We start from the raw sequence: 12,138 nt of genomic DNA on the forward strand, positions 1-12,138 counted from the left end.
CAGAGACTGCCTCACCTGAAGAACCATTGATATGCAGCCACCAAACCCAAGCATGATTGCTGATTCCAAGAAGTCTTTACTGGCAGAAGCCAGACATGGATGTCTCTCTCCTCAGAGACTCTTCCAGAGTCACACAGATACAGATGAGAAAGGATGCTTGCAGCTAAACATCAGACTGAACACAGGACCCCAGTGAAAGAGCTAGAGAAAGCACTGAAATAGCTGAAAGATTTGCACCCTCGTGGTAAGAAAAACATAATCATCAGCCAAGACACTGAGGTAGACAGGGTGAAAGGGAGAGGGAGCACCTTCATGGAAGCAAGTTGAGGAGGAGGAGGGAGGGGAGTGGGGGGAAGGGTACAACATTTGAAATGTAAATAGAAAATGTCCATTTTTTTTTTAAAGAATGTAATCTTTTGGTCTCTTTGTTCTCTCTCAGACTACTCATGAAATGAGGGCCTTTGGGGCCTCTGTTGCACACAAAACTCTGCATATTGAGCTGTTTTCTTTTTTTTTTTTTCCAATGCCTGACAAAAACAGTGCAAGTGATTATTTGAGACTTAAAAGACAGCGACTCACTCCATTTTACTTAATATCCTTGTGGAATCCGTTATAAGACATGACAATTGAATTTTTCTGACATCAGTACCCAGAGGTAGGGCACTTTCTGAACAATTTGATTTTATGATTACAATTTAAGTGTTAAATTTAGGACATGACAGCAATTTAGGAGGAACTTAGTGGTTCAGGTGAACCAAAGCCTAAAATTCATGTGAGATTGTTAACAAGTAATGTAGCAGAAATTCAAATGATCAGAATACAGACAAAATATGGACAGTTAAATCCAGGAAAACAAAATTTTTCTTTGATTGTTTGTCTTTAAAGTTAGGGCAACACTGAAAATTGAAATAGAAGTTTTCCTTATTATATGCTAAAAAGAATTTTATAAATTTACTCCAAAACTTAATTCTCAGTGAGAGGCTATATTAACAGTAATAGGTTTGTTTAACAAAATGTTTAAAGGGAGTGAAACATTCAGCTTGTGATATGGTTAGTGGTAAACCCATGTAGTCTAATTTGCAATGAAAATGTAAAGCAGGAAAGAAGAATGGAACTACTTAAACAATGTAACATTTTGAGAAAATGAACAGTTATGAGTTTGTGTCCAAGAAAAGAGTAATTGCTAGCAAGATTAGCACTGATAAAATGAGGTCAAGTTCTTTGCACTGGGAAAATGAAAAAAACATTGGAGATGTCTTGGCAATCTCCAAGGAATTAGTATTTCTCATTTCAAAGTGTATTAGTTAATATGCTAAAGAGAATAATATCAAATATAGATAGATAGTTAATCCCTTGTAGGCATAAGGTTATGTACTGTTTAAAGTTTATCTTTGTGTTATTCGAATGTTGATTTATCTGTCTTCATATATATATATATATATATATATATATATATATATATATATATATATTTGTATATATATGTATATATGAGAAAATTTTATATATTAGCCCTCACTGTCAAACAATCTGAAAAGACTTACTTGTATTCTAGAAAATTGTGGAAACCTATAGTGTCTTGGTCTCATGAACAGGACAACTCAAAATAAAATATAATGCAGTTGAAGTGTAAGGGCCTCAAGAATTCAAGAAAACTGATACTGCAGGTTCACACTGAAAAACTGAAAACTCCTAGCTCAATAATTGTGGGTCGTATCAGCAGAAAGCACATTACATAAAATTGCAGGATATCCAAGAGACAGTAACCATTTTCTTCCTCAGTATTTCCTGTTCAGTTTCAATCTTCACCCAACTATATTCTGAAATTTTGTTTTGAAATGATCCTTGTCAGTTAAATAACCCACAGCAGAATCTTTTGAAACTGCTTAACAGATATACCCTGAAATATTTATTACTAGTTTTGAGTAATTCCCCAGTCCAAAAAAGTTATAACTCCAAATTAACCATCACATATATATTTATTATAACACATGAAAAAATTAATTATTGAAACTATAGAACCATTTGCAGGCATAATATATTGGGCACTGTGTAAAGTCTATCTTCGTGTTACTCAAATGCTGACTTACCTGCCTTCCTCCTTCTTTCAGTCTACATGTGGTGTTGTAAAGCTTACGTCAAGAATCTCTCAACTCATGTTTGTAGGAACAATGCATACGATTTATTCTCTGCCTTGTCAATGAAGGCTGATCACCTGATGGCTGGGCAAAAAAGAAATTAGGCTGGGATTTCTATAATTCTAAAGGAGAGAGAGAAGAATAAGGCCAATAGAGCCAAGCAGGAGGAGAAGAGGAGACATCACAAGAGTTCAGGTGGAGCACGTATGGCCCTAAGTGCAAGTATTATGGTTTCTTGGGATTTTTTGTTTGTTTGTTTGTTTGTTTGTTTGCTGGGGGTGTCCTAAAAATTAGGTTACAGGATTAAAATAGATTGATTGACTGTCCAGGTATTAACATAAAACTTCAAATAAATCTTGGTCTCTTTTGTAATTATTAAGGAAACAGCCAGGATAAAAAACAACGGAGACTATATTAATTTACTGAATATATTTATATTAAATATTGTATTTATAACCCTTTATAATTATAACATGGGTGAAAAAGTGAAGAGTCTATATATTAATCCAAAATATGCTCATGACAGAAATTATATTTCTAAGAAAAAGAAGAGAGACTTATCTCATGACTTACCTCTTAGCTAGTATTCAGTTTCTACTATGGAAGACTAATAATAAAAATATAGACAAATTAGTTTTATACACATTCAATACATTCTTTGTATTATTATTATTATTATTATTATTATTATTATTATTATTATTATTATTAGCAATTTTCTTTAATTACATTTCAATTGTTATCCCCTCTACCAGTTCCCATCTGAAATCCTCCATCACATAGCCCTTCCCCCTGCCTCTATGAGATTGTTTATTTACCCACACAGGCACTCCCTTCCACCTCCCTTCCCTGGCATTCCCACAAACTGAGGCACTGAGCTTTCAAAGGACCAAGAATCTCTCCTCTCATTGATCCCTGATAAGGCCATCCTCTGCTACATATGTCTACATTTTGGTTGGTGGTATAATCTCTGGGAACTCTGGGAGGTCTGGTTGGTTGATATTGTTGGTTTATCTCTCTCAGTATGATATTTTTCTAGTTTCATCCAATTGACTAAGTATTTCATGAAGTCATTGTTTTAAATAGCTGAGTAGTACTCCATTGTGTAAATGTACCACAATTTCTGTATCCATTCTTCTGTTGAAGGACATCTGGGTTTTTTCCAGCTTCTTACGATTATAAATAAGCCTGCTATGAACATAGTGGAGCAAGTGCCATTGTTATATGTTGGAGCATCTTTTTGGGTCTATGCCCAGGAGTGGTATAGCTGGGTTCTCAGGTATAATATATGCAGTTTCTGAGGAACTGCCAGACTGATTTTCAGAGTGTTTGTACTAGTTTGCAATCCCACCAACAATGGAGGAGTTGCCGGCACCTGCTATCCCATGGATTTTTTTCTTTTTAATCTTAGCCATTCTGAATGGTGTGAGGTTGAATCTCAATGTTGTTTTGATTTGCATTTCCCTATTTCCCAGATGACTGGGATGTTGAACACTTCTTGAGGTTCTTCTCAGCCATTCAGTATTCCTCAGCTGAGAATTCTTTACTTAGCTATGTACCCCATTTTAATAGGGTTCTTTGATTCTCATGAATCTAACTTTGTGAGTTTTTTGTATATATTGGATATTGGCCCTCTGTCGAATATATAATTGGTAAAGAACTTTTCCCAAACTGCCCATTTCATTTTGTCCTGTTGGCAATGTCTTTTACCTTAAGCTTTGAAATTTTATAAGGTTCCATTTGTAGATTCTTGATCTTAAAGTAAAACCCATTGGTGTTCTATTCAGAAAAGTTTCCCCTGTGCCTATGTGTTCAAGGCTCTCCCTCACTTTTTCTTATATTAGTTTCAGTGTATTGGGGATTACATGGAGGTCCTTGATCCACTAGGACTTGAGCTGTATACAAGGTTTAAAAATTGATCTATATGCATTCTTCCAAATGCTGACTATTAGTTGAACAAGCACCATTTTCTGCCAATAACACACAAAAGGTCGTTGTCAAATTTTTTTAGTTATTTGCTCAGAGTTATCTTGGTAAAGTAGCTGTATCTGTGTTTTTGATCTTTATACATCTACTGTAAAATTACAAACCATGAAATTGTGTCCCTATTATTCTTTCTTCCCCTCCACTTAACAACTCTTCTAAACATGTAATTTAGATTTTAGTTAACTAATATAAGTATTTTTTTCTAATATAAGTTTTATTTCTCTTATGCTTGGTTTTTCCTCTTTAATGATTCTTCAATTATGATGAATAATTTGTATTTTTCAAATTTTATTCAAACAAAAGTATTTTAAATAAAAGCTATATGTTTTTCAAATCATGCTCAAATGCCTTACCTGTCTGATCATTCTTAATTTTTAGGTAACTATATCTGTAGTTGCTCTAAGCTACATAGGAAATAGGAGGTTATTACTTCTGCAAGGTTGTCATTAGTTTGGCACAGCTGGGTAATAACAAGATGCCTCAGAACATTCTATTTAATTCACTGAATTCCACAGAGTCCAGGAAAATGACCTTGTAGGTTCAGAAACAAAAACCTGCTGTATCTCACAGTTAATTGAAATCAGACATCTGATCTCATGCCACTTGAAGCTTAGCATTTAAGTGAACTCCCCTAAAACAACCCTGAAGTTTTTAAATTTACTGCTTTAAATATGGTTGTAAAGTAAACTGAACAATTGCTTAAATCTTTGCATGTATTTTCATTATAAGTCATGATGCTGAGGAAAATGATTGGAATTTACTTGATGAACAAGTAAAGCCAATGGTATTATTTGAGTGTCTAATCCTAACAGCTTCTTACAAATAACCACATTCTTTGCAGGAAGAACCATTTGTGTCAAGTACATTAAACACCCAAAAGCCATCCATCCAAGGCTACATTTAATACATGTATTTGCTTGTCATGTTGCTCACTGTAGCATTCTTTGTTTTTCTGTTAGAGGTTTCAGTTTGTGATGAATCCAACATTTTCTTAAAGAGTTTAAAACAGATACTTTCAGCCTTCCTGGACAAATCCTCTGCATTACAATCACTTCAATGGTCTGTTAAAGATTTAGGCCTCAGGAGGACATCACAGACTGACAGAATCTTTGATTTTAGACTAAAGAATTTATGTTTATGTGAACTATGTAAATAATAGTCCTTCTGACTAATGGTGGAATGAATAGGCTTTTGTAAATTGCTTCCTGGCATTATATATCTTCACATCTCTGTCTGTTTATCTATCTATCTACCTATCATCTATCTATCAATTATCTATCTATCTATCTATCTATCTATCTATCTATCTATCTATCTATCTATCTATCATCTATCTATTTACCTATCATCTATCTATCTACCTATCTCTCTATCTATCTATCTATCTATCTATCTATCTATCTCTATATATATCTCTATATATGTTATTTCAGGTACCCTGACTCAAAAGATGATGAAAAAACATGAGTGGTTTTATAAATCTTCTTTTTTCAGTTGAATAACAAAGAATATTATCTAATTATATAATTATCTAGAAATTTAATAATTATACAAATACTAAAAATGTATAATGCCCAACTTCATTTTATTTTGATCGGAATTGATAAGAAAAACATTAATATAATTTTTTTAAAAAAAAACTCAGAAATATATAATTTTATTCTCAAATTTTAAGTTTCACTACAGCATAATTTTGGACAAAATATGAATCAACCAAAACAATAAATGAACAGACTTGTAAATATAGAGATAGATAGATAAATAGAAAGAAAGAAAGATAGATAGATAGATAGATAGATAGATGATAGATAGATAGATAGATAGATAATTGACTAATTTTATATCATGTACTGCATTTAGAATTATGTTGAAAAATATTGAGAATTTTAAAATTCTCTTTCCATGCTGAAATGCAGTTAAACAAACTTAAAACTTTATACATAATATAAAGCTATTTTACTTCCCAGTAATGCATAAGACTTAAAGTATGAAAATTAAGTACAAAAATATTTGGAACATTTTACTAATTATAATTTGAACACACAGATTTTTTGTATCACAATATATGTTTGGTAAGTCAGAAAATAATTTCTACTTAGACTCACTCATGACATAGTTCATAGAATCTTGTAGTACATGACTTAGTCAGGTAAGTTCCATGTAAAGAAATGTGGTGACATAAAAAAAAAAAAAAAAAATGCTTCTTTTGATAAAGAGACTTGAATCAAGCCAATACCACCTAATTCTGTTTTTTAAGAATAAACTATTTTATTCATGAATACCATATGAAGCATGTGTTTCATTGAATTATAACAAATATTTCTTAGTAAAATAACAATACTAATTACTCCTTATATTGATTTTACTTTCATTAATTCTTTCATATGTTAATATGATGAAGAATATTTTAATAACATACATTGTTTATTTATACTCTGAGTTCACTTTGTTTCTCATTTCAACTTCAGGGAGAATATATTGTCAGTATATTTTCCACTGAATATTCAAAGGAGAAATAATCTGGGTCTAAGTCTCATATTTAGAATTTCAAAGGTGTAGGTCTAGCTAAATGATGTTAGTAGAGTCTTTTCTAACTTCTATGGCCTCACTGTCACTGGAGAGCTATCCAGATTTCTAGTACCAGGCATGCTTTTCCTCCTGTTGTGCAGGTGTTAAGTTGAAGTAGACAGCTGTTGTTAGCCACTGACAGGTGATGGCCACTGACTGTACTTTTCTGCATATCTCACCATGTTGTTAATTGCTGAAGTTCATGAGTGTTACCATGGTATCAGCTGTTTAATTGCTTTTTCCCTTGGCAGCTCGAATAGTATTTTTTTGGAAACAATGTGGGACAGACCTCAGGAAAGAGGTTTTTGGGTCAGATCCATTTCAAAGCTTGTGAGTCCTCTGGTATAAATTTGCCCTATGGAGTCTTCAGCATATGGACACACTTTCACCTGCTGCAAGGTGTGGGAGGCTATATCTAAAATCTGTATTGTTTTGTTATTCATTCCAACTCAGGTAATTCATCAGACTAAGCATTCAAAATGAGATTTCCTATATGTAGTACTGGGATTCTTGTCAGTCTATGGGTCTTGTGAGGAACACTGTCAGCCCAAATCATTTAACTTACTCTTAAATATATATGTTTATACATATTTACCTATTGGTGCTGTGCATAATTTGCATAACCTAAATTAATATGATTCCTTGAATATTTATAAAACAAGTCTGGTGTTATTTACTATTCAATTCTCTTCCTTCCTGACTGATCTCTGACTCTCCTTATCTGCTCAAACCCTGTATGTCTATTTTCTTTCACATGTTGTATTACCTGCAGTGTGGCCCCTTAATATTCTTTTATTTTCAGTGGTTATTGTGTGATACATGTTGTATCTGACTTTGGAACTAGGAACTTCAGATGAGAGAGAACATTTAATGTTTATTTTTCCAGGTCTGAATTACCTCATTCAAAATAATATTTTCTAGTTGTGTTTATATACTTGTAAGTTTTATGACTGCATGTTTTCTTTAGAGGTTAGTAACATCTCATTGTGTATATGTGACACATAGTCACTATCTATTTAGCTGTTTTAGGACATTTCCAAAAATTTTGTTTTCTTTTTATTGTGAGCAGGGCAACTATGAATGTTGTAGAGCAACTGTCTGAGGCCGTTATTGAGTGTTTTGTAAATATGTCAATGAATGTGAAATAAGACATTTATTTTTAGAATTGGAGGATTCTAGACTGGCCATATCAATTTGCACTCCCATGAACAGGAATTGAGTACTGTCATTTTCCCACAACCTCACCATCATGGTTTCTCCTTTTTTAAGTTGATCCTAGATATTTTGAAGGGATAGAAATGAAATCTGAACACTGTTTTAAGATACATTTTTTAAATTGACACAGGTAATGATTATATTTTATGACATGTCTTATAGTCTTATATTTATAACCACAAATAAATGTACTTACTAAGCCTCATCAAAAACTTCTTTGTTTGCAGCACACAGAGAAGATTGTAGAAAGCCACAACTGCAAATGATGTAAAGATAAATCAAGCTCTGGATGATGAGTCCCCACTGATAGAGCAGCTCCTATATCTGTGACTCAGGGAACATTGCAGGCAGGGGTCAGAAAAAATGAGTGAGCCAGAATACCATGAAGTATTCTATTCAGTGAAAATAAGTTTCTTCAGATTGGGCTCCAGAGGTAAGGCAAAACAATGACAATATCAATATACACGTTGACATGGAAGGGGAAAACTTTTATTAAATACCACCCTATACCCAGGAATGAGTCTTTTATTAATGGTTCAATGCAGTGTGTTCACTATTGAAAATTATGTATATACATATATATATATATATATATATATATATATATATATATATATATATATATATATGTGTGTGTGTGTGTGTGTGTGTGTGTGTGTGTGTGTGTGTTTGTGAAACAACCTAAAAGTTTTTATATATACATGAACATGTACATACACAAGTAGACTAACACAACATATATAATATAATAATTAATGAAGGAAAAGCTATGCTATCAACATGAGAGAGATTTGTAGCTGGGAGTGTGGAAAGGACAAAGGGAACTGATATAATTCTATTTCAGTTTCAAAAATTCTTTTTTTTTGTCTGAGATTTTTTTTATTATTCGTCTAATGCTTACTTGCCAGCAGTGATCAGTCCAGAAGTAAATACTTCAAGGTAAGAAAATGTCTTTCTATGAATTTAACTATAAACAATAAGAAATCCAGTCATTTTCCAAAATTTACCAACATAATTAGAGGCTATTTACAATACCAATACCGAAGGCCCAACATTCTTAGGGACAGCATGTTCAACATCTCTCCCCCAGTTTGGTGGTAGAATGGAAGAACAGAACTAAAATAAAGGTTTGAAAGATTTTAGTGAACAGAAAGGCTGTACCTAGTCTTCAAATCTGTCCAAAGCAAATGTAGTGAAAGCCTTCTAATCCTTCAGAGCGTCTTCTGGCACTAACTTGAGAAAAACAGAGCCTCTGTCCTACATCATCATACTGACTTTCTCTAGTTCCTTCTTGTTGTTCTGTGTAGTAGTTCATTGATCCTGGGATTCTCTTTAAAACAGAAGGAGAAGAACAACAAGGGAGGGTTAAAACAGGTGTTTGCAAATCTGAACAATCATGAATTAGAATGCTTAGTAAATGCATTGAAAGCCTGGGGTTGCTTACAATAGAACTCTTAGCTGTCAGGCACAGGGCCATGGGTTGGATTCCCAACATGGCCAAAGTAGACTGATAAATGTATGAACAAAAAATGTTTTGAGAAAATCTATACCCATTATCGAAGCCTTTTAAAATTGGAGTGCGTTTGTTGTTGTTTTGAAAGTTGTTTTCTCACCATATTATGTTCAGTTCTGTTGGTTGTTGCTTTCATTGTGGTTGTGGTACCCATTTTACCTGAGGCCTCAGAAGATTAGAAGCTCCTTGCTTTGGCTCAAAATTATGTTGTAGGTACAGTGATAATTTGAAGCCATTGGTCTTCTGGTAGTTCCTTAGGGCTTCAATTTTCAGCTCAATCACTTTGTAGTGAAAGCCATCTGAAGGATGGTGGATTGTTCCTCACTTTATTTTCCTCTGCTGCCTTTGCTGGTGGAAAAAAAAACCTTCTTTCCATCTTGCATGTCTGCCTTGGGCTTTGCAGGTAATGCTTTCTGTTGATCACGGAGCTCTTCTGACTCAAATGTGTTGTTCCATATCATGTCCATTTCCTCCAGAAGCACCTTGTTTTTTTCTTCCAGGTTCTGTTTCATCTCCTCTGCTTCCTTAATAAACTCCAAAACTGAAGATTCATCACATCCCTTTCCTGGCATGATCTGTCTCATGATCTGCAGACTCTTTTGTTTTTCCTCCAAGTTAGCCATTAACTTCTGCAATAAGAAATTGTTCTTATCTTCCAGAGGTTTCAGCATCCCTAGAAGTTCCTGCTTCCTTAACTTTAAGTCCTCATTTAATTCCTTCAAGTATTTGTCATATATTTTAGAATTTTTTTGAGGACAAGCCAGATCCTGAAGAGTTCTGCCACTTGTCATCTTAAAAAGAAACTCCTACCAATAAACAGGACTTCTTGAAAATATGTACTTTCTTTCCACATTCAGATAAGATAGCATTTTGAGGTGGTGGTTCTTGAAGCTCCTGTTGCACTAGACTGATTTTAGCTACAGTGTGAGGTCACAATAGCACCAAGACCACAAAGTGAGAAGATGCTTCTTTTAAAAACTTTATTTTAAAAAACAAAGATATAAAAAAAACATTTTTAAACATTTTTATATAAATGTATACAAATACAATTGTGTCAGTCCTCAGCTTTTTTTTTCTTTTTTTTTTTTTAAGGTTTGATACTGTGCATTAAGATCTTACTAGATACAATGAGCAAAAAGTACATGTAAAACAGGATGTAACCCGGAATTAGTCAAGGTGTTCTTGGTGTGTAAGGATTGAGCATAACAGTTCTTTTTTTTTCCTTTGGATTTGTTTTGTTCTGTTTTGTTTTGTTTTTTTCTTGAACTTCACAGAGTCTGTGAGTTGTTTCTGGGGCAGTGCGAGCCTCTGGGGTTAGCATCCCACTATCAGTGACTTCATATTATGTCTGTTCTTTTGAGACTGGATTATCTCACTCAGGATGATATTCTCTAGATGCAGCCATTTTCTTAAGAAATTGGTTAAGTCATTGTTTCTGATGGAGTAGAACTCCATTGTGTAAATGTAGCACAATATTTGTATCCATTCATCTACTGAAGGACATCTGGGTTCTTTTCAGCTTCTGGCTATTATAAATAGAGCTGCTATGAACATTGTGGTGCATATATCTTTGTTGTATATTAAAGTGTCTGTGGAGTATATGCCCAGAAGTGGAATAGCTGGGTCTTCAGGTAGTAATACGTCCAATTTTCTGAGGAATCGCCAGACTGATTTCCAGAATGGTTGTATCAGTTTAAACTCCCACCAAAAGTGGAGAAGTGTTCCGCTTTCTCTGCAACCTCGCCAGCATCTGCTGTCATTGGGGTTTTGAATCTTGGCCAATCTGACTGGTATGAGGTGGAATCTCAGGGTTGTTTTGATTTGCATTTCCCTGATGGCTAAGGATGTTCAGTGCTTCCTTAGATGTTTCTCAGCCATTCCATATTCCTCAATTGAGAACGTTTTGTTTAGCTCTGTACTACATTTTTTAATGGGGTCATTTGATTCTCTTGGTGTCTAGCTTTTTGAGTTCCTTGTACACCTTGGATATTAGGCCTCTATCTGATGTGGTGTTGGTAAAGATCTTTTCCCATTCTGTTGGTTGCCGTTTTGATTTCTTGACGATGTCCTTAGCCTTACAGAAACTTTGCAATCTCATTAAGACCCATTTGTTAATCTTTGACCTTAGAGCTGGAGCCATTGGTGTTTTGTACAGAAAATTTTCTCCTGTGCCTTTGTGTTCTAAGGTTTTCCCTACTCTCTCATTTAATAGTTGAGTGTATCTGGTTTAATGTGGAGATCTTTGATCCACCTACACTTGAGCTTTGTACAAGGAGATAAGAAAGGGTCTATTTTCATTCTTTTGCATGCAGAGTGCCAGTGGAACCAGCACCATTTGTTGAATAGGCTATCCCTTTTCCATTGAATGTTTACAGCTCCTTTGTCAAAATCAGGTAACCATAAAAGTGAGGGCTCAATTCTGGATCTTCTATTCTATTCCATTGATCAACATGCCGATTTCTATACCAGTTCCATCCAGTTTTCAGCACAACTGCCTTGTAATATAGCTTGAGGTCAGGGATAGTGATTCCCGCAGATGTTTTCTTGTTGTTGAGGATGGATTTCGCTACTCTAGGTCTTTTGTTATTCCATATGAAATTGCACATTGATCTGTCCAATTCAATGAAGAATTGGGTTGGAATTTTGATGGGGATTGCATTGAATCTGTAGATTGCTTTTGGTAGGATGGCCATTTTTAAAATGTTGACCTTCCTATCC

At 34.2% G+C, this 12,138-nt stretch overlaps 1 pseudogene across 1 annotated transcript; it reads right to left on the reverse strand.

The window, feature by feature from the left end:
* Nucleotides 1–9,075: 9,075 nt before the first annotated feature.
* LOC308421102 (putative coiled-coil domain-containing protein 196) lies at nt 9,076–10,211 on the reverse strand (annotated as a pseudogene). Its single transcript has 2 exons — nt 9,521–10,211; nt 9,076–9,237 (listed from the first exon to the last, which is right to left on the reverse strand). The product of its transcript is annotated as a putative coiled-coil domain-containing protein 196 (transcript).
* Nucleotides 10,212–12,138: the final 1,927 nt, after the last annotated feature.

Source organism: Micromys minutus (genome assembly GCF_963924665.1).
Source record: "Micromys minutus genome assembly, chromosome: 5".
NCBI lineage: Eukaryota > Metazoa > Chordata > Mammalia > Rodentia > Muridae > Micromys > Micromys minutus.